This window comes from Macaca fascicularis, chromosome 8 (assembly GCF_037993035.2).
Source record: "Macaca fascicularis isolate 582-1 chromosome 8, T2T-MFA8v1.1".
NCBI classification, from domain to species: Eukaryota; Metazoa; Chordata; class Mammalia; order Primates; family Cercopithecidae; genus Macaca; species Macaca fascicularis.
Window position 1 is genome coordinate 148,904,493 of NC_088382.1, and position 26,948 is coordinate 148,931,440.

At 43.9% G+C, this 26,948-nt stretch overlaps 1 long non-coding RNA gene across 2 annotated transcripts in view; it reads left to right on the forward strand.

Moving 5' to 3' along the window:
• The window catches only part of LOC135964569 (uncharacterized), a 29,981-nt gene extending 18,736 nt beyond the window's left edge, over positions 1-11,245 (forward strand). For both annotated transcript variants that reach the window (XR_010577057.1, XR_010577056.1), the window contains exon 2: positions 10,996-11,245. This is a non-coding gene — a long non-coding RNA (uncharacterized lncRNA). The remainder of the gene's footprint in view (positions 1-10,995) is intronic.
• The last annotated feature ends 15,703 nt before the right edge of the window (positions 11,246-26,948 follow it).

The following is a 26,948-nucleotide window of genomic DNA, read 5'->3' on the forward strand; positions in this document are numbered from 1 at the left end:
CTGGTTCACTTGCTCACAATGGCAGGGAGCAGATACACCCTTCGGTTTCTGGGCCCCGGGCTGCTAATTGGAATGCATGTGGTGTTATAAGGTTACTCTCAATGGCTGCCTCATATGGGAGCAGAAGGATGAAGGCAAAATGATATTTGTGTGCATTTATTATTGTTCTTGCAGCATAGGAAGTGCTTCCTAGAGGGTGGTGGGCTTACCCTTCAGCACGCTGAGCTGAAACTGATGGGGGTTTTGCCCCCTTAGTGTTGTGCTCATTTGTTGATTCAGTGGCTCTCACTCATAGTGTGATAAGCTTTTACTGACCCCCTACTAAGTGTGCGCCTGTGCTGGGTCCTGTGGGGTGCAGACACCTCCAGCCTTCAGGGAGCTGACAGTGTAGGGAGAGACACAGGTGGCGAACAGAAAAGGACCCTAGAGCCTCATGTGTGGTTCTCTACAGGTGACGACAGGGGCCGCGGAGGGGCTGGGAGAGAACAAAATGATCATCCTGGGATTCGGAGGATAAGTGGCCAGGTGTTGAAGGTTGAGTAAAAGTTCAGAGAGTAAAGAAGGGGCAGGGACATTCCAGAGGAGAGCCTGGAAGCCCAGGGGTGCCATGTTGGGGGAGAGTGAGTGGCTGATGGGAATGAGTATGAAGGAATGGACCTGGATGGAGAAGCAGAGTTCAGAGAGTTCATATCTGGCACCCAGAGGAAACCCTAAAGGAGTTTTAAAGATTGCCTGTGGGCTGGAAGAGAAAAGAGCGATGTAGCCGAGTATTTGAAAGAAGGAGAAGCAGGGCCAAGCAGTCAGAGGGATGCCGGGTAGGGAGCAGGAGAGGAGCTGAACGTTCCCTCCTCTCCAGATTGCTGAAGTCTGGCTCCTAGAGAGGTTGGGTGGGCATTACCAATAGTGCACTTCTGCCTCTAAGGAGATTTATGGCCCTAGTGCTAACTTACTAGCAACTGGAATAAAAAATGGCCAAGCAAACCATTAAAAGACGAACTTAGGCACATTAAAATTTCGATGAGTTTATTTCAGCATTCCGTGATTCACGAACCAGGCAGCGCCAGACCACAAGCCGTTCAGGGCTCCTCCAGAGGGCAAAAGGGTCGGTTTTTACAAGGTATTCACAGATGCACATCAAAGAAAATATGCGATTCGTTAAGGTCTAAAGACCTTAGAGGCTAGCTGGCGGTTTGAGATTGGTGAAGATTTAGTTTTATTTTGCTGTTTACATTGAGGGGGTTTGTTTGCTCATGTAGTAATGCAAGGCACTGCAGAGGTCTCAGCCTAATGGCCTTCCAATTAATTATTTTAACACCACTGTACCTTAAAGTTTCTAAAACACATTTCCACTCTGAACCCCATTTGAGCTTCTCAACACCCCTTAGGTATAACCATTATATACCTGCATTGTGCAGACAAAAACAAAAAGATTGTGCCTTTGATTTGTCTGAACACACCTTCTGGAAGCTCTGCACCCAGCTTCCTCCCACGTGTCCACCAGGGCTCCCAACTTCAGGAGGTGCTTGCTGGATACCCAAGATCACCCTCTCCTGTGTGTGCTCCCGGCTTCAACTCTTGCATGATCTGCCCTGCCTGTCCCTCCCACTTCCTGATTGATTTGCTTCATTCCTATTGTAGCATGAACGCTCCAACCTGTTTTCCAAATCCTTTGTCTTCCTGTTTCAGGGTGTTTCTGTCTACTGTTCCCACTGCCTGGACTGATCGATAATCTACCAGCCAGCTTACTCCTACACAGAGGTCAGATCTTTCACAGCTTAAACATCACTCTATCTAAAGTACTTCTGGCTTTATAATTTAAATCAAATTCAGATATTAGACATCTATTTGTGTGATCTTTGTTTAAGGTCTCTGATCCTCAGAGAACATAGCACAAAGTAACTGATCAAAAAATATTTAAAATAAAAATATGTATTTAGAAAGGTTACAAAGAGGCCAGGTGCAGTGGCTCACATCTGTACTTCCAGCACTTTGGGAGGCCGAGGCGGGCAGATCACTTAAGGTCAGGAGACCAGTCTGGCCAACATGGAGAAACCCCGTCTCTTCTAAAAATACAAAAATTAGCCTGGTGTAGTGGTGCACACCTGTTGTCTCTGCCCAGGAGGCAGAGGTTGCGGTGAGCCGAGATCATGCCACTGCACTCCACCCTAGGCAACAGAGTGAGACTCTTGTCTCGAAAAAAAAAAGAAGAAGAAAAGAAAGGTTACAAAGAATTGAGGTATGGTTAAAACCTAAAAATAAGTTTCTGGCTCTGACCGTGTGCCCTTGTGACAACACTGCACTGCCTTTGTGTGGCATTGAGTAAGTAACCACACCATCTCCGGTCTAAATCTGCCCACCACAGGAAGGCTTTGCATGTGACCTGCCCCCGGTCTGTCTTTTTACCCCCATCTGGCATCTAACAGCCTGTAAAAGGCCGCCCCCTGGCGGTCCTCTACTATCAGCAGCACCAACACTGCAAAAGCTACAAAGTCAAGATCAATAAGCCACACAGAACAGATGATTTCCCACAGTACACAGGCTTTTCTGACAAAAAACTGTCAGCCTGCTGGCCAGAGCTATTAACTCCATCATTTTCTTTAGGCTTCTCTGGTTAGGAAAGCTCATCCCTTCATAAATGGATTCTAGAAGTGAAAGCTGAAAGGAGTGGCAGCAATGGGATCATCAAGGTCAGGAACAGCCAACACTTGGCACTCGTACCACTCCTCCTCTGCTGCACACTGACAGGCATCACTAATAGATCACAGCACTCTTTCAGAACACACCACTGTAGGTAGCCATGAGCAAGATGCCTGGCGGAAACAGATGTCCCACCCAGTTGGAATGTTTGAAAAGGCTTTGAATGAAGGTGCTCTTTACACAAGGGCTCCTAACCCTGTGATCAGGGTCAGGAGAACCAACACAGACTGCCCAGTCACCAGAGACTAGAAGCACTGGGGTTGGGGGATCTACCCCTAGAGAAGAAGCAGGTGGGGAATCAGCCTGAAGAGTGGGTTTAAAGCTGGAGCCATGAAGAGGGCCACCTGATAAGACAGACACAGGCATGGTCCTAACTGGGCAACCAATGCAGGGCAGGAGCAGAGAAACACACCCCCCCCCATCTCTGTCTCCTCTGCCCTCTAGCCTCCAGCCCACCTGGAAGCCAGGAGGCAGTAGACAGCTGGTGACATATTTCCCTGAGGCCAGTCAGACCCCTCCCCACCCAGGACACAGGGCAGGACAGAGAAAGTCTGAGCATGGAGTCTCCAGAACACAGCACGAGGAAAAGGTCCAGGTTTGCAGTCGTCTCAGGTTGAGTTCCTTAACTGCAGGGATGTGCAATGACATGGCTTCTTCTCATAATGTTCAGCAAAGCAAGCGGGGGATGCAGGATGGAAGGGAGAGCTGAGCCAGATCCTTGGGTTAGGGGAGGCCTCAGCCGATCTGCTCCCCTTTCCCTTTAGGCAAGGGGGCCGGCCCCATGTGCTCCATTGCCAGCCTGTACTTGGCTGCAGGCTGTTCCCTGGGGAGGGGGCATTCTCTCTCTGGAAAGGATACATCTCAGGAGGAGAGGACATCGGGAGCCCTCTGTTGACAAAAGTTACAGCTGATAGGGATCTGAGCTGAGCATCAATACTATCCATGGCAGAGTCAGGCATCCGTGTGCAAATCCAGTCTCTGCCACTATTAGCTGAGTGACTACAGGAAAATGTTTAACTTCTTTGAGCTTCAATTGGCCATAACCTTCAGTGTCAGGGTGAGGAGTACGTTAACTAAGGTACGTAGAGCCCCTGGGACAGTGTAGGCCGGAGCCGCCTTCTTTCCTCCCTAGCCAATGCTCTTTCATCTCTGATAACTGAAAATGTGGGGTCATAGAGACCTGACTCTTGCAAAGTCAGGGCATGGGGGCAAGAGAAGGAGGGCAGGAAAGAAGGGAGGGTAATGGGCAGCTGTAGGTTGCAGTTTCAGCAGCCAGGAAAGTTCAGTGGTTAGCACCAAGACCCTAGTCCCTTAGAGGAATGGGCTTTTGGAAGCAAAGATTGAACCCTAGCAGGCAGAAGCTGGGAATCTATGGATGAGGTGGAAGCATTATTCCAGAAGAAACAAGACAGGATTATGAGTCCTGAATCATAGGATCAGCACTGATCCTAGGCAGCTTGAACTGATGTTAAGTGTCCCTAGACACCCTCTCTGAGTGATGCTCTTATTGTAGCATTCAGCAAGGTACCCTGAAAATAGAAGGCACTAAATAGATGGCGTTAGTAATCACATAAGGATTAAAACAAGTGGCACTCAAGTGGCTCCAGCTAATTGCTGAGGTACAAGTGCTGCCACAAAGCCTCTATGAGTGCTGTCAACTGAACTGTGTCCCGCCCCCACCCCCCAAATTCATATGTTGAAGCTCTGATATATTAAGTTTAAGGTAATTACAGTTAAAGGAGGTGATAAGGGTGGGACTCTAATTCCACAGGACTATGGCCTTATAAGAGCAGGAAGAGAGAGGACCAAGAGATCTGCCTGTCTCTCTCCACCATATAGGGACAAGAAGGCAGCCGTTTGCAAGCCAAGAAGAGAACGCACACCAGAACCCAACCGTGCTGGCACCCTGGTCTCAGACTTCCAGCCTCCAGAGCTACGAGGAATAAATGTCTGTTGTTGAAGCCACTGTCTGACATTTTGTTATGGCAGCCAGAGCTGATGAACACAGTGAAGAAGGCGAAAGAGAGCAATCGTGTTTCTGCTCTCATTGTAGGAAAGCCAGGGCTGTGCCCACTCATCTTTGTGGCAGGGTTGGAAGGAGAGGAACCTTTGGGAGAGGGAGGAAGGAGTGGAACCTTTGCCTTTGGGGAGCAGGGAGGGTGTGGAGGAGGGGATATCTGAGTTGGCCCTGAACGATCCATGGGTTTTGCTATGAGAGATGATGTAGAAAGACCTCCCTGGAGAAAGAAAAATAAATAAATAACCGTGAGTGAAAACAGGAGAGTTTTCACCTATGGCTGTTCTTTTAAGACTGATTCATCTTTCATGCGTTCAGAAGATATTTGAGACTTCCAGGCCCCTGCAGGGGACAGAAGAAACTGAAATAGGAAGTCAGTTTATCAAGAGGATCGTAATTGGGTTCTAACTTCACAGGGAGGAAGACTGGGGTGGGGGTTCACAGGGCATGGGGTGCAGGGACATTAGCATTCCTTGGTGAGACAGAGATCACATAAAAACATGCTGTATTCCTTATTATCTCCTGGTCTTGCTTTCACTCTGCACCTCCTAATTCAGAATCTAAAGTTCTCATCCATCGCCATCTTGAATGTATTTAAGAGGTTCCTCCGGAAGATCTCTAGCAGGTGGGGCCTTCAGGGTGAGCTCTCCTCTAGCAAGACAATGGGAGAGAAAAATGGATAAATAAAATATAGAAATACAGGATCCTAAGAATGGAAGACCCTTGCAGGGGACGCCGTCGAAGGAGGGGAGGGCCAACAACCCTTTATGATCACCTCACTCATAGCTAACCTGGACAAGGGGCTTGGGAAAGGGCCCTGGATCAGACACATCCGTGTTTCAACTTGAGCGGTCATTTAGTGACTGGGTGAGTGGAGGTCAAGGGGAAAGCATACTTGGTGGAAGGAACAAAGAGCGAAGATGTGAGTGGACAGTACCCCGCACTGGGGGAATGAGGTCAGCAGTGAGAGGGGATGAGGCTGGTGAGGGGTTGGGGGCAGATCAGGGTATGTCAGCATAGAAGTCTGGACTTTACACTGGTTAAAACAAGGAGAAGCCTGAGAAATGATTCAAAGGCCAGAACTGCATTTTTGAAACATCACTTTCCAACACTGGAGACGGTGGGGGGTAAACAGAAGGTGCTCACTTGTGCATGAAGTGCAAGGCTCCTGGTGCCTACTGAAACAAGGTCAGCTTCCCTGATCTACATTCCTGCCTTCTCCACAACTGAAAGTACAACTAAGTCCCCATCTCCCCAGATATCTTTCCTTCGTGCTGGCTGCTTTTTCAACTGAATGTGGGAAGTTTGATTCATTTTCTTCAATATCAGCAAACACAGAGGAGGCAAGACTGAAGGCAAGAATCCAAAGTGGTGCTGTCTACCCTTACAGAACTGGTGGGCTTGGATGCGTGCAAGGTTTTTGCTGAAAATGAGTCTCTGCAGGGCCTCTGCAGTGGCTGAGAGCTCAGAAACAAAGCAATTAGCTGCGGACTTTAACTTAACAAATCCAAGCAGCTCTTGGTTCTAAAACTCTGTTAAGCCTGCTCCCACACCAATATCCCCAGCCCAGTAAATGGCATCTACTCTAGTAGAAAACTTAGGAGACATGCTTCATTCAAATGTAGCCCAAATCCCTGTCTGCTCACTGTCTCCACCCTTGGCTCTAATTCAATCCACCTATCATCCATTCTCTGGCTTCCACACTTGGCCTCAGGATCTTTAAGGACCTTTCAACCCACGGTCTTTAAGGACCTCTAAAATCGTGCCTCTGCTTGTGGGTGCATCTTGTCTTCTGCAACAACTACCTGTCCCTACAATGCCCACATACCCACTCCCCTACACACATGCACACACACACACACGTGTGCACACACATACAGGCACACATGATGTCACAGCAATACATGATTGATTTCACTTCTCCATGTAAATTACACTTTCTCATTTTTCTGTTCCTTTGCAGTTTCTTTTCCCGCTATCCAGGAAGCCTTAACCTCCACCTATCCCGATAATAACAAAATGTTGTTATTTCTCCTGGTTTGTCCTTGAATGAGGCATGGAGGAAATATTCACTCCCCAAACCTGAATTGAGTAGCTGCAGAGGAATGGAGAGAGGACTAAGACAGGGGCCTGTCCCTTTCAGGAAGTGTTCAAGCTGGTGGATGGGCGGAAAGAGGATGTGGCAAAACACCGGCTCCCACCGACAAATGCCCATAAATTCTCTGAATCCTGCTCAGGTGTTAACCTCTTCTTTGACACCTTCTCTGACAACTGAGCCCCTCTGGAGTTACGTAGCACACACATGACATCCATGGGTCCATGTTTACCTAGACAGCAAGATTGTGAGCTCCTTGAGGTCAGGAGACTCAGAGGCTTCTCCACATATCCCAGGGCCTAGAACCTAGGGAGGAGATCATCAAATATTTATTGGATTGAGATAAACTAGTCAGGGCTTCCACATCAGCCACAGCCTAAGCACTCTCACAACAGAATCAATCCCAACCCCCAGGAAAGGGGAGATGAATGGCGAAGGGACTTTTCCAAATCCCACCGCAAGTTAATAGCCGACTCTCGCTGAGAACCCAGTAATGAACTCCCAGCCTAGGGCTTGTTTCTAGAATTCCAGGCTTGCTGGAGACCTGGAGATGTTGGACATGGACTTAAAGGCCAGCAGGACTGACTAGGCACAAGAATGTGAATGTCGATAATGGAAAATCACATATCAGTTAAGTGACTATTAGTGATTGAAATTGTGTGAGGAGTAGAGACCACCCCGCCCAGGAGGCCTTAGAGAAAGCCCGGCACTGTTGAGTGCTGTGAGGCTCCCATTTTCTCTCTGTATTTATTTGCTTCTTCTCCTGGAAAGAGAGATGATTAGAAATGCCTTGTTTTCTTTTGTCACCAGTCCTTAAAGGCTTGGTGTGTTTGGGATGTGAGTATGCAGTGTGCATCTGGAGGGTCATCTCCACATTTTTGTACCCCTCAAATCCCTGCACAGTTAATTAAAAGTAATGGCATTCTCTCTGCTGCAACATAGCATGATCCCATCTCCACAATCTGTCATCCTAATTAGCAAGGAGAGAAGGGATTGGTCTACTTTCAATTTGTGTGTTCTAAAGCTAGAGAGAAATTCATAGGAAATGGGCCTGGCTGAATCCAGCATGAATGTCTGCTTAGAAAATTGTGAATTTTGAAATATGATCTTGGGGTAGTTTACTTCCAGGTACCCTGTATTATTTCAGCTGATAAATAACAATAAAATCACAGTGTTAACTATGACAATAATACTAAGAGAAGTTACTGCTTTTAGTGCCTATCAAGGGTTTTGTATTTTTAAATTGTGCTCCAAGAGCACTAGTCCTTCGAGATGCTCCTTGGTAAATGGTTGTAATGCCCAGGTCCACAGGGCATGTGTGACTCACTATAGGCTCCTTTTGTATGCTTATAATATCCACTAGACTGTGAGAAGCACTGAGAAATCACGCCATTTTAAAAAGTTATTTAAGTTTAAACCTATTCAAAAGTGGAAATCATTTGTGGAATAACTTTTGTTCAATGCAATATTTTTAATTCTAAAAACTGAGTAGGTAGCTTCCATATCACAGATAAGAAAAATGAGATCTACAGCGATTGTTCTGAGGTCTATGAGCAAATCCCTAAAAACTGAATCCACATTCCAAAGTCTGTGCTCCCCAGTCTCCACAGGCCCCCGACAGTAGCATGGCAGGGTCTGCACCTGCACAGATAGGTCAAGTTCATGCCTCACCCTTGCTATGTGGAGGCTGCTTTCCAAGCCCACACACCCAGAAACACTAGGTGGGGAAGGGAAGAGGGACAGAAAAGAAAGTAAGCACTTACTGAGCATCCCTGGGCACCAGACGCTGTGCTTGACTCGGAAAACACAGAGATGCAAATATCCTAGTCCTTACTCTTAGAAGTCTCACCACCTGGTAGGAGAAAGACGTGAATGACCAGCTTGTCACAAAAGCACAGGCTTTGGATCCAGACAGTCCCGAATCTTGTTAAATGCCTTTATGTGCTGGTTGGTGTTCTGAGCACACCATTCCCTCTCTGTGCCACTTTGGGCAAGTTACTTAGCATCTCTTGTTCTCTTTCTATATAATGAGCATCACCCGCTATGTAGGGTTTCCATAGGAACTAGCAAGTCTCAGTGTTCTAATGCAGTACTGGTGCTAAGCAGTTTCCTTTAACATCTACAACCATCTAATAGGGAATTTAGTGAGTTCAGTGGAGAAATCAACTCTGAAAGAGTTATAGAAAGGCATCAGGGAGGAGGTCATATTAAGCCCAAGTTCTGAAAGCTAAGTTCAACCGTGTAGACAGTGAGAGGAAGGAACACTCAAACTGGGTCCAAGCAAAAATAGCATCACTCCGACAAGCTCTATCTCTCAGCCCCATCTCCTATGCTGGTGTCAGCCAGGCAGGCTCTTCCCAGACCACAGTGAGATGGCACACGAAGCCTCTTTACACATGCTGTCTACTCAACAACCCCAGCAGAGAGAAAACGCCCTTTTAGGACCAGTCCCAACAAGTGTCACCAGCTGTGTACCTTCATTTGCCCCCCAAATAACTGCTTTCCCACCCAGGAACCTTAAAACTTTTTTCGAGATTCATGGAAATTGACCACCCTGTTTCCTTCCTTCTTTGATATCCCCGAATCCTTGAATCACTGTGCCTGGTATAGTACTTGGCTAAATAGTCCCTTAATAAATCCTGGGTGAAAAGACAAAGAAATGAATGACACATTCTTCTAGAGTACTACCTGAGTTTATTTTCTTAAAGAGTAGTAAGATTCCAGTGGTGTGGAGCACATCAGGCAGGTGGAGTGGGTTACTTTGCTGAAAAACATCTGAAAATCAGTTTATTCTTTTGGACTTTGGGACAATTTAAAAATTACTGTCAATTCTTGTGCAAAGAATAAGACTTGGAAAAAGCGTGGAGTGGCCATGAATGAGTGTGTAGTTCTGCTCATCTGGAAATAAGGAATTTGGAATAAGGATGGAAGGCTTTGCCTCTTCCCTCATTGGCCTTTCCAGAAGTCCCTCCAGACTTTTTATTTCTTTCTGGTGTAGGAAATCCTTAAGGCAATGACTTGACCGGTTGGTTGAGGCTGTTCTTCCTACCTGGGATGACAAGCTGGATTCTTGGCTTTAACACTTTGTGTTTGCCTCCTTTGCATCCAAATTGCCCTTTGACCTGACGCTGGTCACTAGTCCTGGTTCATTATATTTGACCTAGCACAGGTGCCCCATTTATCTAGAGTAATTGTTCATTAGCACTCTAAATATAACTGTTGGTGATTTTGAGCCTTTCTCCAGATGTTGCCTTAAATGTCATTTTAAAAATAATCAGCCCCAATGAGATGAATCAACTCCAATCCAAGCTTCCGTTTGATATCTGAGAAGGCTATTGGGACGGCCAAGAACTTACAAAATAGATAGTAATTTACACAATGAACAATAATTTGACAAATTATATACAATAGTGAGCCCAAAGCTTGGAAGGGTCAATACAGTTTGAGAAGTTTCTCAAAGAATTGACCCACTCTGCCAAAGTGATTTGGCCTAAATCACTGGGGTTTCTTTTTGCTCCTTAATGAAAAGAAAATTCACATAAGAACTATAGAGTGTTTTCTTCCTTTATTTGTTACTTCATCTCACATTTATCAAGTGTCTATTTAAATTCAGATATAGGACTAGGCATAGGAGACTCAAAGATTCTGGACGGTCGATGAACAAAAGGAAGTAGAAAGCTGGACCCCGTGGTTCCCTACGGTGATTCCCTCCAGTCATTCTTTGTAAGACTAGGAGGAAGGTGTGCAGCTGGTGATGGTGTTAGAACTGCTCCTGGAAAGGCACTGTCATTCTCCTGAGGTTGCTGAGCAGATGGGATGTGAAAGCTGAAGTTTCCTGTTGGCCATCTTGCCATTATAAGGGAAGAGTCTGCCTGAGTAGAACCAATGCAGAGAAAACAGAGCCAAGAGACAGAGGTCTTGTCCTGAAGCAGCATCCCCTGGATGTTCCAATTATGTGTATTACTGCATGGGACGCCTCTTGTGTTCCATTTCAAAGCCCTTGGCCTCACATGTTGTTCCACTTGAAGCTATGGCACAGGTTTCCACTGTCTTCATTGCCACATGGCCTGGCAGCACCCCAGGCCCCACATGGGGTATATGTCACCCCTCTGGCTTCTGGCCCCAGGGCTTCACCAATTCAGTGAATGGGGTAAGGACAGTCAATGCTTCCTATTCATACTTTCAGAATCCAGGACTCTGGAGGAGCTGACATAACTCTGGGGGACTCCGTGACAAGTGGAGCATGGAAACCAATGAATCAGTGCTTCCGAGGCTCATTCCTCAGGCAGACGGGCCTGAGATGCCCCTCGCAGGATGCTTGACAGGTAGAGGATGTAGTCAACCTTCCTGGGATCTTCTATTAACCCTTCCCTCTTTCCTGCTGTCCCTCACTCATGCACAATGCGATCAAAATCCCAAATAAAACATTTGCACATTGTCTTTTGTTTCTGATTCTATTTTTTATGGAAATCAGGCTAATCCTCTCTTAGAAAGGAGTGGATTTCAACACAAACCCTCAGAATAGGATTTCTGACCTGGGCATCTCACCACCCAGATGGAAACAGGACCCCATTGCTGGTGGTAAGTTGGTGGCTGGTAACCCACCAGCATACAGTACAACGACAGTTGCAAAGGTATTCGTGTAGCTGTTATTGGGATGAGGTATGGATACAGGGAGAAGCATTGGATCATGTAACAGCTAGGACATTTGAATGATAGGAAAGCAGCGGTGACTATAAAGTTTGTCAAGGGAACTCACTTTTGTTAACTGCTTTGGAAGCCTTGTAAAGAAAATGACAGACTTGGGTCAACCAAACATGAGTTCAAGACTCCAGTCTACAACTTAAGATAATTCTTATTTCAGGAGATGCAAGGCATAGTGTACTAAAAGGCAAGCCTAGGGACCAGTGGTAAGAATAACAGTAGATATAAAGGTCCTTGAATGCACAGTCTCTACATGTCTCCCATGTCAAAGTTAGGACTCATATAAGAAGATAAACTGAGGCAAGAAATGGGACAGTTCAATAATTTGCATACAAAACTTGAACCCCAGATTTTCCTGAATCCTCTAAGCCTGTAGAAGAAGCTCTTTCCACTTGCTACAGAAGAGAAGCTCCCCCTAGCACGGACCCTAAAAAAGATTTCAGTTGAGCCAGGTGTAGTGGAGTATGCCTGTAATCTAAGTGCTTTGGGAGGTTGAGATGGGAGGATTGCTTGAGTTCAAGAGTTCAAGACTAGCCTGGGCAACATAGAGACTCTATCTTTACAGAAATTTTTAAAATTAGCCAGGTGTGGTGATGCATGTCTATAATCTGAGCTACTTGGGAGGCTGAGGCAGGAGGATCACTTGAGCCCAAGAGATTGAAGCTGCAGTGAGCTATGATCATGTCACTCCACTCCAGCCTGGACAACAGAGTGAGACCCTGTCTCTAAAAAAAAAAAAAAAAAAAAAAAAAATCAGTCGAGGCATGTATCTTACAAGGTATCTTTTTTCAGAGACTTTTTTCCCTATCAAGCCCTGCACCCATATGTCCTCATTGCCTCCAGGAAAATAACTAAAGTTATATTTTAGGATGGGCTGTATAGGGAATTAAAGCCTCTACCCTAGGAGGAAATAGCTTGTATCCAGAAGTATTAATAGTTGCAGGATTAATTTAAAATGTGGCAGTGGAAATGAGGATCAGGATGGTTGAGTGGAGCTATGTGAGATTAGATATTGAGAGTGTTGAAGTAGGATATAAGAATCATACTTTAAGGCCATTGTAGAGCTGTGGACAAAATTAAATCTACAAATTCTAAACTCTAAAGGAATGAACCCATGAGCAAGAGACAGAGGATAGTTTTACATCTGGGGTCAGCTTCTGAGATTTGGGGTAGTACGGACAGAGATAGGACCTGCCAGAGAAGGACATTTTTTTTTGTTCAAGAAAGAAAACAAACTTTGCCAAATTTTGACAAACTTGGGGACTGGCATGTCTGATTTGGATCTGGAAGATGCCTGAACACAAATATAATTCTTCAAATAATTATCTTACATAGGCATTTTGCTGAATAAGGAATTGTGTTAAAAAGCAGAAAGAGAGCTTGCCAGCTCAGAGACTCTTGCACTTGTCATCTCATAGTCTCACAGTTCGAAGTCTATTGACTTTGATGCCTTAGTCTTATGATCTTTTAGTCTTATGATCCCATGGTCCTGAGGCCCCATGTTCCTTAGTCTGTAATTTCACAGTCTCATAGTATCCTATTCCTGAGATCTCTTAAGTCTGGCAGCCGATAGTCTCAAAATCCCAAAGACCCATGATTAGAAATCTTATAGTCTCAATATCTTGAATTCTCATGGCCACAGGATCTTTGAGATTTAAATATCTAGGTGTCTCGCAGCCTAGCAGTTTTGCGGTAGAGCAAATATGAGCCCTCTCAATTCCAAGGATTTTCAGTCCTACAATGTTTGAATCCAAAGACTTACCAGAGAAAGAGGCCTGAACTCACTTTAAAATTGTTTTAAGCCAGTAGTAAACTACACTTAATCAAAGACCAATCAAATTCTACCCAATTAAACTTCTAAGGAAATAAAAAATACCAGTTCCTTGGTGGTACAGGAATTGGTTGGGGTAAAAAAATAACAAATAAACTCCTTATATTTCTTGTGCTTGAAGTCACACCCTTTCTGGAGGAAATAAAGACAAAACCATGACCTAAAACTGCTAACCTTCCATTTACATCAAAATGATCAGTTCTTCCCCCATATAATCTGCCCCAGCTGTTATTGTTCTTTTAGATACAATGTAAGATAATCAAAAATTATAAAATTATAAAACAAGCATAGAATTACTAAGAGAAAAATCGAGTCAATGGAAACATACCTAAAAATGATCGACACATTGGGATTAGCTTACATAATTTTAAAATAAGTATAATTAATATGTTAATAAATCTATATAAATATATACAGATACACACACATACATACACATATATATTCATACATATATTTTTATATAGTACAAAAAACTTGGATAATTTCACAAGAGACTTTAACTGTGAAAAAGAACAAAATTTAAAACCTAGAACTAAAAATACATCTGAACCCAAAGTTGTAATGATATGAACAGCACTTTGGAAATAATAAAAGAAAGGATCAATGGACTTGAGATGAATGAAAAACATCCAAACTGGGCCACGCCTGTAATCCCAACGCATTGGGAGGCTGAGTGGGGTGGATCAACTGAGGTCAGGAGTTCGAGACCAGTCTGACCAACATGGTGAAACCCCATCTCTACTAAAAACACAAAAATTAGCTTGGTGTGGTGGCACACGTCAATAATCCCAGCTACTTGGGAGGTGGAGACAGGAGAATCACTTGAACCCAGGAGGTGCAGGTTGCAGTGAGTCATGATCGCACCACTGCACTCCAGCCTGGGTGACAGAGCGAGGCCTCGTCTCAAAAAGAAAAAAAAAATCATCCAAACTGAAGCTCAAGAAGAAAAAAACTCACTGAAAAAAGAATTAAAGACACTTAATGACTTGTAAAACAACATCAAGTACACTAATCTAGGTGTAATTGAAATTACAGAAGAGGAGAAGAAGAGTAGGGCAAGAAAAATATTTGAAGAACTATTGACTGAGTTTTATCCAAATGTGGTAAAACAAATAGCATCCCACTGTCCAGAAAGATCAGTGAATCCCCAGTAGTATGTATACAAGACAATAACAACTACAGAAAACCTAGTAAAACTCCTAAAAATCAAAGATAAAAGAAAAAAGTGTTCGAAGTACATGTATAAAAAAGAAAGAGATGTAATATACAGGGAAAATATAAACTAGACAGTTAACTTCTTATCAGAAACAATGAAAGTCAGAAGATAATGGACACAATCTATAAAGAGCTAAATGAAAATTTATTAATTTAGAATTTATATCCAGCAATACTCTTTAAAAATAAATGAAGAAGTAATGAAGACATTCTCATATAAAATAAATAAATTTACTGACAGCAGATCCAACTATAAGAAATGATTTAAAACGTCTTCAAGGTGAAGGAAAACAAGACCAAATGGAAATCTGGGTCTAAAAACTAGAAGACACTGGAAAGATTAAGTGTACAATAAATATTTCAAAAATGTGTTAATTTTTAAAAACAGGATTGATCACTTAAAGCAAAAATTATAACAAGGCATTGAGGGTATGTATGTGTAAGTAAAATATCTGACCACGGTAGCACCAGGTATAAGAGAATAGAAATAGATTTATACTTGTGTGAAAATCTCACATTATACCTGAAGTTGTATCATATGAATGCAAGGTGAATTATATAAGCATGCATATTGTAATCCGTAGAGCAAGATTTTTTTTTTAAGTGCAAACAGACATAGCTTAAAGTGAAAGAAAGAAGAGAGAAAGAGATGTTTAAAATAATGAATTGACCCCAAAAAAGGCAGGGGAAAATGAAAGAAATAGAATAGAAACAAGCAGAAAATACTTAAAAGAATTGTAGAGATATTAATAAATCCAAGCATACCATTAATAACATTAAATGCAAACATTAGGCACTCTCATTAAAAGGAAAGTGTTTTCAGTTTGGATAGAAAAGCACGACCCGCTACATGCTGTTTACAAGAGATGTACTTAAAAATAACTATTCAAATTCAATGAAATTAAAAGGACAGATAAAGCAGGCAAACAGTAATCATAAGAAAGGTGGTATCGCTCTACGAAAATTAGATAAAATTGTCTTTAAACAAGTAGGATTACCAAAGGTAAAAAGGGTCAATTAATGATGATTAATGGCCAATTTCTCAAGAGGATGTTATCATCTTAAATGTATATTCACATAGCACCAGAGCTACAAAATATAGGAAGCAAAATTTGACAGAACGAAAGAGAGGAAAAGATAAATGTGCAATCATAGTATGAGATGTTAACACCACCCTCTCAGTAATTGGCATAAAATAGGCTCAAATTGGTGAGAAGAAGCTTCTGCTATCAGCATTTTGAAAGTAGAAAACTACACATAATATGTAAAGTTGGTTTTCAGACTTTGGACAACAGTGATCGCTTAGGGGAAACAAATTAGGTGGGCCCTGTGATCACCCAGACTTTCTGCCTAAAGGCACAAGTTCTAGGGCGGAGATCTCAGGCAGAACACAGTGGGCTCTGAGTCGAGGAGACAGAGATCCCAACTGGAGAAGGCTGAAGCAGCTGGTATTTGGAGGATAGAGTGGAAAGGATGGAGCTACATAGAGAAAAAAATTCTCCAAACCTTCCTAGATGTCCCCTTGAATTGGTTGCTGAATATTAACTGTTTGCTATGACAGACATTTAAAAAAACCTCACAGACAGGTAGCAGTCACTGAGTTAACGATGGCATCGGAGGCTTCCAGGTACTGCTAGCTCTCAGTTTTCTTCTCGGTAAAATGGGTAGAGGCCTGAGTTTCCAAGGGATTCAGATGATTCTGAAAAATTCCAAGCCCTGGCCTCATAGAAAAAGTACTTGTGAGTCCTCGGGATGATAGCACGAATCCACAAGGCAGAAGGGTTTCATGCCAGGTGTCCCAGGAACTCTTGGAGTTTTGCCAGAGCTGCCTGGCCACCTCTTCCTGTTTAAGGAGAAGGAAACATTTTCTGCTGATTTGCAGCCAGCAACAGGCCAGGCCACCTGCTTACTTTCAGGAAAGAACAGAGGGGAAATTTTAGGGAGGGCCTCAGGTGACAGCCGGGCCCAGGGAGGGAAATCATGCCTCATCCATGGGGAGCTGCAGCTCATTGTTCAGGCTCTGGTGATCTCTATGAGCACAGGCAAGGCCATGTGCCACCATATGAGTCAGGGCTGTCACTTTAATGGAAGTAGTGAAGTTAATACTTTATTCACTGATTAATTCATTCACTTTCCTCCCTTTTACTTTTGTGTCCATTTAACATTTCCTTTTTCTTTACACAATGAGGGTGACAGTGCCTAGCTCAATGGGTCCCTTGTGATGATCCTTGCCAGGGTACACGGTGGCCTGCCCCACGTTCTGGCCCAGAAAGCATGTAGTAGACTTGGCATTATTGGAGGTCTTTTCTGTAAGTGCTCTCATGGTGAGTCTCTGTCTTTTTCTCCAGCTATCAGTCACCAAACTGAGTTTTCCTTAGACTCTATCCTTTTTGCTGGAGAAACTTATCAGGAAAATCATTCTAGATTGCCCCATCTGGGGCGACCAACAGTCCAGTTTTCCCAGGACAGAGTCCATCTCAGGCTGTGAGACTTTCTGTACTAACACAGGAGCAGTGTCAGGCAAATGGGGACAAGTTGGTCCCCTATCCCATCATCAAATGGACCGGGAAAGAGCTAGTATCAGAAACCAAGAATCTGTTTGAACTCTTGTCTCTGTGTGAGAATACAACTCATTCTTCTTGATTTACACAAGTGTAGATCTCTCCACCCCCGTCAAGCTGAACATGAGAGGCAGGAAGGGGTAGGGTTAAGGCCCTGACTTTGGAGTTCTGTCCTGGTTTGATCACCTGTAATCCATGAGCTCTTGGACAAATTACTAAATTTTTCTCTCTTCCTTACTTCCTCATCTAGATTTAGTTTACTAATATCTTATTTAGTATTTTTGCATCTATATTCATGAGGAATTTGATCTGAATTTTTCCTTCCTACAGTGTCCTTATCTGGCTGGGTACCAAGATGACACATGTCCTGCAAATGTGCTAGGGGAATAAGTGCTAACCTATGGAAGCATCTGTATAACTTTGGAATTATATATTCCTCAGTGTTTGGTAGATTCCGGGCTGTGGAGACGTTTGAGTCCTATATTTCTAGGAAATGTTTCATTGTGTCTATTTTTAAATTTATTAACATACTGCATTCTTATTATACTATTATTAATATCTTAGCATTTGTTCATTCATCAGTCTTATCAGATGTCCATATTATTAGTATTTCAAAGAAACAAAGATTGTCTTCTATTTATTTCCTACATCATTATTTTTCAGTCTCATATTTAGATTTTTCTTATGTATTGGGCAAGGGAAGAGTTACTTTCTTATCCTTTTTTTAGACTTCTTGATGCTTTAACTCACCAACAGTAAAGCTTTCCTTTTTCCCAACGTAAAATACCATCATTCATATGTAAAACTTTCATTATTAGCAATTTATAAAATATTGACAATGTACTATTGCCATTTCTTCTTTAAACCATGAGTTATTTAGAACATGATTTAATTTCAGATTCTTCTGGGGATGTGAAGTTATCAGCTGTCTGCCCCTTCAGGTCTATGCGCCATCCTTCCTTCACCCTGTTCTCTGTCCAGGAAACTGAGAGATGAGAACTATGTCAACTGGCTCTGTGACCCGCTGGCTGCTAGCTGAAAGGAGGTAAGAGGGTGGAAGGAGAGTGAAGTCAGGTGTCTATTTGCTGGACTCCCTTTTCTTTCCTTTATTTCATTCAGAGCACAGGCCACACCCTGAAATCATGCTGTTTACCTTAACTTAACTACTCTTGTGTTTTCTGTCCCCACATTAAAAAGGTAAATTCCACTGCAACAAAACCTCCAGCTTCCACCCCAGGGCCTGGCTCCTGAAGGTAAGAGGTGAAAGAACCTTTATAGATCACAGAGACGAACTCCTTCCTGGTATGTCTAAGGAAACTGAAGTTAAGGGACAAGGAGACTTGCCAAAGATCAAATGTCTCATTAGAGGCAGGGCCACCTACACCCTGACCCTGGATTTCTTCTATAGCATGAGCCCCCCAAAATAAGGTGAGAAGAAGAAAGAGGGGGAGCCCCTGCCTGGACACAGTGTGAAGGAACTGGCTGCATTGTAATTCTCTGAGCAAAGGAGGGGAAGTACCCACAAACCTGAATCACTGATTGCTTTGCCTCTCCCAAGTTTCACAAGCAGCCTCTGATCTCTGTGCCTCGTATGTCAAGCCTCCTCAGACACTCAGTTAATTAAATGAGGCCACAACAGCCAAATGGCCTAGGAAGGTGTCTGTTTCCACTGCCAGACCTCTAACTTCTTTATGGTGGAGAATAGAATAAACAAAGTTTCCCAAGAAGCTGAGAAAAACCTCTCTTCCTGAGTTCCTGTCACATAAGAAATGACTGCTATGAACAGATGTCCAAGTCCTGATCTTAGAGCAGTCGGGGCCCAAAGCTGGGATGCCGTTTTCATTTTATCTCCCTCTTCCACTAATCCTGCAGGGCCCAGAACCAAAGGACAAGATGAAATACATCAACACTTTGGAATAAACCACTGTGGGCCATAGGAGGGAGGAGACCCATCAAAATTATTGAAAAGTTTAATTGAAGGTGCCTTTAAAAATACCGATGATTTTCCAGGGAGACCTTTTCTTCTAAGCAGATTTTTAAAAATGCATAATTTGTTTAAAAGTGCTTATTTACACCATGGAATACAATACAGCCATAAAAAAGAATGAGTTCATGTCCTTTGCGGGGACATGGATGAAGCTGGAAACCATCATTCTCAGCAAACTAACACAGGAAGAGAAACCCAAATGCTGCATGTTCTCACTCGTAAGTGGAGTTGAACAATGAGAACACATGGACACAGGGAGGGGAACATCACACACCAGGGACAGTCGGGGGTGGGGGGCAAAGAGAGGGAGAGCATCAGGACACATACCTAATGCATGTGGGGCTTAAAACCTAGATGACAGGTTGATAGGTGCAGCAAACCACCATGGCACACATATACCTATGTAACAAACCTGCACATTCTGCACATGTATCCCAGAACTTAAACTAAAATATTTTAAAATACGGTTATTTAGAAAAGACCTGAAGCACTTAACCTTGGATCAGAGGTATGTTCAAAACTATTTCCAGACTCCATGAACTTGACTATCAGAGATATGTTCAAATCTTTATTTCCATACGCCATGAACTTGACTATCAGAGGTATGTTCAATCTTCATTTCCATACACCATGAACTTGACTCTAACCTGGGCATTTCCGGCCAGGTGGGCACACTTCTGCCTGCTTTGCATCCCTAATTCTCAAAAGTGAAGCTTCAAGGTAAGTTCCAATCCTGGGAAGCACCTTACGGTTTACAAAACCCTCTCGTGAGTTTATGTCCCATCATCTCCTTACATGAGTATAAGAACTGAGGCTCATGGAGGTTGAATCAACCTGCAAAAGTCTGTCCAGCTACTGACTGACAGCTGCAGAATCTGAACCTCCCCTGTCCTGTATGTTACCCTGGGGCACCTCATGCTGTGTTCGTCATTAGCTAAGTGTGTGTTTGTCTGCCCAGGTGACTGTGAGTTTCTTGAAATAATGTCTCATTCACTTCCCTATTGGCCACATCTATCTTGCTGGATGGCACATAACAGGACTCTCTTGGTCCTATGTTTAAAACACCTACATTCTGGTTTGAATGAATGAATGGAAATGCCTCTCAACAGGAAAGCCTGAAAAATAGTGACTTTATCTTGGCTTTGCTTCGTGATTTGGGACACCTTACTTCCTCTTTCTGCTCCTTATGTTCCTACTGGAATATGAGTTCTTTAAATCCCATCATTTCTCATTCTCCTCTTCAGGCCAAAGGTCTTTGTGTGATGCCACATAGCAAATTCGAAAGTGAGATCTCTTCCCCCACCCTTAAAACCAAATCAAAGACATACTGAGAGAAAGAAGAGAGAGAGATTTTTGTCATGAGTGACTAGATAGCAGGACTGGTTACATAGTGGCAGGCGGGGGGCAGTGCAAAATTGTTAAAATTATTTAAAGAATTTCAAACTGGCAATGGCAGAACCTTAATCCAGTGCAGGCCCTTTTAGGCATGGGGTCCTTTGCAACTGCACAGTTTATATGCTATGAAGCTGGTCCTGCAAGCAGCAATTATGACTTAAACATGCAGCTCTTTCTATGACCACTGATGGAAGCATTTCCCTTTTAGGAGCCAAACCCTCTAAATGCACAGAGCCCAGGGTGATGGGAATGGGAGTGTTGGAAAGCAGAGCCAGCCATCTTCCCCCATTGGTTCCCAGACCCTCAGCCTCCCCATTGGGTCACAGAACCGTATAATGGTACTTGATTTCAGGCAATAGTTTTCAACCATAAAGGGATATCTAGGGGAGGTGGTGCTTCTACTCATATAAAGTGTGTGGAGGCCAGGGATGCTGTTAAACATTCTACAATGCACAGAGCAGCTCCTCATGACAAAGAATTATCTGGCCCTAAATGTGAATAGTCCCAAGAGTAACAAACCTTGATTAAGGGTATATACTGAACTTGAAACTTGACTGTTACGGCAGGCTCTTCCATCTTCATTGACCGAACGTTCACCATATGGAATACATTTATCTTACCAATGTCTATAACACACTTGCTGCTTCTTGCTCAACCAGTCTGATTGGTCTGATGTCATCAATATATAGTCAAGAAGGTCACATTATCTGGGATTTCCGAATGATCTAGATCCCTTCAGACTGTATGATGGAAGGAGATGTAAGATTCACATGGCTTTGGGTGAGAATGTAAATGCATATTGCTATCTGTCCTACACGAATGCAGACTGCCATGAGCTCACTTTCTCATTAGGATTTTTTTCTAAAAGACCAAGTTCACCATAGCAAAGCCCTCCTCAAGGATACATACGAAACTCAAGCAGGTTTTTAGTGCAGTGGCGAAGGGAATGGAATGTAAGTTATGAATAAATGGAGATGGATGAATGAACAATCTATACATGCATACATCCAGGCAGGAAAATCAGGGAAGAGTTCTTGTAGAAGCCAGTGATGGAGATAATGATGGTATTCTGTGAATTCAGGAGTATGATCATCATGTCCCTCTGAAAACATAGGGAAAGATCTCACTTTTGATTTTGCTATGCTGCATCAGACAAAGACCTTTAGCTTGAAGAGGAAAATGAGAAATCATGGGATTTAAAGAACTCATTTCAGATAGAAAAACAAAGACCAGAAAAAAGGTGTCCCAAGTCATGAAGCAGACCCCCACCCACTCCTGCACACTCAAGGAAAGGTAAGGCACAGAGAGCAGGTCTAGGGAAAGGGTAGTAATTGGTTGGTTCCACATCTGGCACACCCAGGTGCAGGTGCTCAATAGGCAGAACTAGAGATGGTGAGACAGCTGGAGGTAGAATCCAGCTCCCATGGAGAACCAAAGCCCTGAGGACAGGTGAGATCCTCAGGACAGCTGCAGAGAATGGCTGAGTGCAGTGGGCTCAAGACAGAGCCGTGGGAAACCCTGATGCTTAAAGGAACAAAGGGGATGATGAACCCATCCAAGAAACTGAGAAGAAATGTTCAAAAATTATGATAATCATCAGAAGAAGGCGGAATGAAGGAAGCTAGGGTAGAAGAGAATTTTCAAAGGCCTGAGTGGCCATTTCAAAGGCAGCAAGAGATGCTGGATAATAAAGGCTGAAAACTTTTTAAAAAGATGGACTGTAATTTTTGCTTTTATCATCAGATGAAGCACTGAATTGAGGTGAATGGGTTTGGGGGAGTGTGGAACAGGAAAGCAGCTCAGAAAGCAAATCGGTAATCCCTCTAACATCGTCCCTGCTCTACCGTGGACCTTGTCTATTGCCACAAGTGAACATCTGGCCTCCAGTGTTGTCCTAGATGGAATAGAGATACAATTGTGTGATGTGCAAGGTTTTATGATGCTCAAGTGAGAGAGAAAACGTAAAAGTACTTTTTAGACGATTTGTTGGTTCTTTTAACACATTAGCTAAAGCTAACAAGAAAGATTTGGATTTTGAACCATTGCACACCTTCCTGATAAAGATCTCAAACTTTTTATGGAAGCTTGCTTTCCTCATTTCCAGTATGGATATTGTAAAATGCAAGCCTATGACGTTGTCCAAGTCCAGGATAGGGGCCTTTGAAATGTATGAAAATGCTGATGAGATCACTTTTGAGAACTATTGCAAGTCACTGCTTTTGACTGAACTCTACCCTGAGCAGCAGGGACCCTGAATTTACTTAGCCCATCCTCTCTCTCTATCGGGGACCTGCCACCCTCCAGAGATAAGGCACAGTCTCACTCATTACTGTACCTTTCCCAGTGACCAGCACAGTGTCCAGCAACAAGAAAGAGCACCCCAAAACACGTGATGAATGGCTGGATACTAGGAGGAGGAAGAAAATGTGTGCTAGAAAAAAAAATGAATAAAGAATAAGCAAAGGAGAGGTGCCTTTGGCCTGAAGGAACTGGGAAAGCTTCCTGGTAAAGAAAGCAATTGACCAAAACTTTGAAAGAAGGAAGGACTGGTCAGGGAGACAATAGAGAGGATATTCCAAGTCTAGAGGAAAATGTGAACAAAAGCACAGAATAAAGAAAATGCAGGAACATTGGCAGCTACATCTATGTTCTTTCCAACAGATCTTGAAAGTGCCATGCATTGAGTGCTTGCTATGTGCCAGGCACTTGCAAGACTGTTTCCTTCTCTTTGAAGGGGAAAGAAAGGACATGAGCACTGGAGACAGCCATGGGGAAGGGATGAGGTAGGCAAGGGTCAGACTCATATGTGTTCTAATCCCAGCTGCACCACCACAGGAGTGTGACTTTCCAGCAAACTAATGAATTTATAATCCTCTTGCTCCTCATCTGCCAGGGCAGGCAACGGTGCTTACTCAGGGGTGTAATGATTAAATGATATAATGAATCATACACATGCCCAGCATTGAACATCATTAGTGCTCAACCGACATTTGCCCCTGTCCCTTCCACCAGAGCCCAGTGATCCTAGACAGCTTTCAGGCATCTTGAGTTCTCAAGGGCTTCCTTTGGTTCTCTTTGTACAGTAAGGACTATGGGGATGCAAGATGCCACTTCTGTGCCAAGAATGTGAGGAGCATTATTTTCCTCCCAAGTCAGGTCTTTATGGTAACCTTAAAATGGTGCAAAATTCCAGCATCTCAACTCCCTTTCCCTGCCGTTATTTTTATCTCTTCTCACTCTGTCATGTTCATAGGATGCTGCCTCTTGCTGTGGCGACAGACACGAGGCTGGGTTGAGAGCAATCAGAGACAGATGGCAAAGACCTGCTGGAAGAATCCCGGAACATAGGAGCTGGAATCCACGTCCCCTCCCTCCACTGCTTCCCACAGCCTCCTGCAAAGCCCTGCAACTGAAGTGCGGGGAGGGGGTCACAACCTCCCCTGCATCCGGGTTGGGGAACCTAAGAGGACCACCCAGAAAAGTAAATTATTTTTAAGCAGAGTATGCTGTTATTTGAAAAATGCATACATATTTGATATTTCACTCAAAATATGTCAACCTTCATTTGGCATATCCAGGTAATATTTTTAAATCCCTTAAATTTTTTCCACCAAAATCTACACATAAAATTGATGCTCTGGCCGGGCACGGTGGCTTACACCTGTAATCCCAGCACTTTGGGAGACTGAGGCGGGTGGATCACGAGGTCAGGAGATCGAGACCATCCTGGCTAACATGGTGAAACACCATCTCTACTAAAAAAAAATACAAAAAATTAGTTAGGCGTGGTGGCGGGCACCTGTAGCCCCAGCTACTTGGGAGGCTGAGGCAGGAGAATGGCATGAACCCGGGAGGCGGAGCTTGCAGTGAGCAGAGACCATGCACCACTGCACTCCAGCCTGGGCGATAGAGCAAGATTCCATCTCAAAAAAAAAAAAAAAAAAAAAAAAAAAATGATGCTCCACATATAAATCCACACTGGATATTTGTTCTGTTAGAGTCATGAGCTGCTGAACACATTACCCTATTTCCCAGTGAAATGTGGACTTCAGGATGAGAAACCTGAGTAGATCCCAACTTCAAAAGACGGAACTAAAGCCCAGAGGTTGCAAATCCATCCTTTCTCTTCTTTTAACTTTATTCTCCATTTACCTTCATAAACATTCTTCTATTTAATCCTCACAAGAAACCTACAAGAAAAGGAGGAAGAACAGTGTTGTTATTGTCTCCACTTTGTAGGTGACATCCAGCAAGGTGACGGGATTTGGCTGCTGCCTCCCAGGTTGCCATGGTGAATTCCAGCCCAGAAAAGAAGATACATACAGAGCCAAGAGTGAGAACACCGTGAGATGTGGTGACAGAGGGAGATGGAAGCTTTGATGGGAGCACAGAGGGGGCAGGTAATGCAATCTAGAGATCTATGGAAGACCTGCGCTTCACTTCAATGGCAGGTAACAGTGACACACCAAAAAGAATTTGCTTGTTGCAAATTCACATCCAAATGGAGAAGCCTAACACCGGGCCAGTTATGTAAATGGGATGACAACTAGACTGCCCAAAGATGATCTAGTTGGCAAGATGAAGTCTCAGAAAGAAAAAAAAAAGGATCAAACTAGATAATAAGAAGCTCTTTCCACCCTTCTCAAAAGAAGTAAGGGAGCATTATGCTGCTGCCCTCTCTTTGCTGCAAACGTCACTTGGATGAGTGCTAAAATGACCCAAAAGGCAGCATTCATGAGCGGAAATTCTCTGAACTCCAGTGGCCTCCGGGTAAGTTTGTGGGGATCCCAACCTCTATCCCATCTCCAACTCCACACCAACCCCGAAGGCTCCCCAACCCCCACACCCAGCCAGCAGTGGGCACCGCACTTAATGGTCCTATTTATTCATGAGTGGCTGTCTCCCTGCATCAGCCCTAATGCACTCTGGAGCTTAGAGAGGAGCTTTTCTAATCCTGGGGACACCTTGGGGACAGGGTAGATAGGGTCGTGCCTCTGCCAAACCCTCCCTTTTGAGTAGCTCACCCTGTCTCACCTGAGTGTGAGTGGATATGCTTCAGGAGGATAAATGGCCAAACTGGACGTTGATGAGGGGCCAAAAACTCTAAAGGAGCTAGAGCAAAGTTAATGCCAGTCCTCCTCTCTTCCAGTCCTGAGAGAGCCTCCCTTGGGCTTGAATTTCTCATGTGCAAATAAATGTGGCTCACTATCCTATGGGACCAAGGGAGCCTGCGGCCAGAATCACATAGGAAGAGACGGCCCAGCTTAGCAGTCAGATGACCCCAGTGGGTGAACCCCTGGCCCTGCCACCTGCCACGAGAGCACCTGAGCCCGCTTCACAGGCAGATGGTCCTGTGAGCTTAACAGGCAGCCCCAACCCCATGGCGAGGTCTTGCTGCAGGAGCTTAGTGTTTTAGCAGGTACCCTTAACTCACACTGCAGACCCTGTCATTTGTCTGCCCCATAACTGTGCCCCTATTTATTTAGGGAAGTTCTATGATATTTGGGGAGGGAATGAGGACAGACTCCTTATAGCAACAGTGACCATGTGACTTAGTTCTGGCCAATCAAAGTTGAGAAGTCTCTAATCTGACTGGACCTTCTCTGATAAAATGGATAAAGCCACACTGGAAGAAACCCTTCCTCCTTCTCTCTGTCCCTTTCCAACTACCAGAAAAGCAGCAGGCATCCGGCAACCATAAGAATAAAAGCTAAAAGGAGTGAAATATTCTGGGTCCTTGATGGCTAGTGACCCTTGCTCTGGGCGGGCCACCTCCAAGTAAAAATAAGCCTGTGTTTGTCTAAGTCACCTCTGTTCGTTTGCTAGAGCTGTCTTAACAAACTACCACACACTGGGTGGCTTCAACAACATAAATTTATCTTCTCACAATTCTGGAGGCTAGAAGCTTGAGATCAAGGTATTGGCAGGGGCGCTCCTTCCAAGGGCAGCACGGGAAGGATCTGTTCCAGGCCTCATTCCTTGGCCTGTAGACTGCTGTCTTCTCCCTGCGTCCTCACATGCTCATCCCTCTGCATCAGTGTGTCTGTATCCCAATCTCCTCTTCTTATAAGTTCACGAGTCATACTGAGTTAGGGCCCACCATAAACCTCATTTTAATGTAACGACCTCTTAAAAGACCCTATCTCCAAATACAGTCACATTCTCAAGTATTAGGGGTTAGGACTTCAACATGGAATTTGTGGGTTTAAGGGCAAAATTCAGCCCGTAACACCATCATTGTGGGGTTGTCTGATTTGCCGCTATCTACGTGGATATTTACCATATTAGATCAACGGAAGGATCTTAGATGCTGTTGGTCTAGGTGCTGTTTGGTCTATCCACATGGATATCCACACACGGTGCAGTTTGCTGCCATCCACACAGCTATTCACCACATTAGACCAGCAGTAGGATCCTAGATTGAGGTGCCGTTTGGTCTAGGA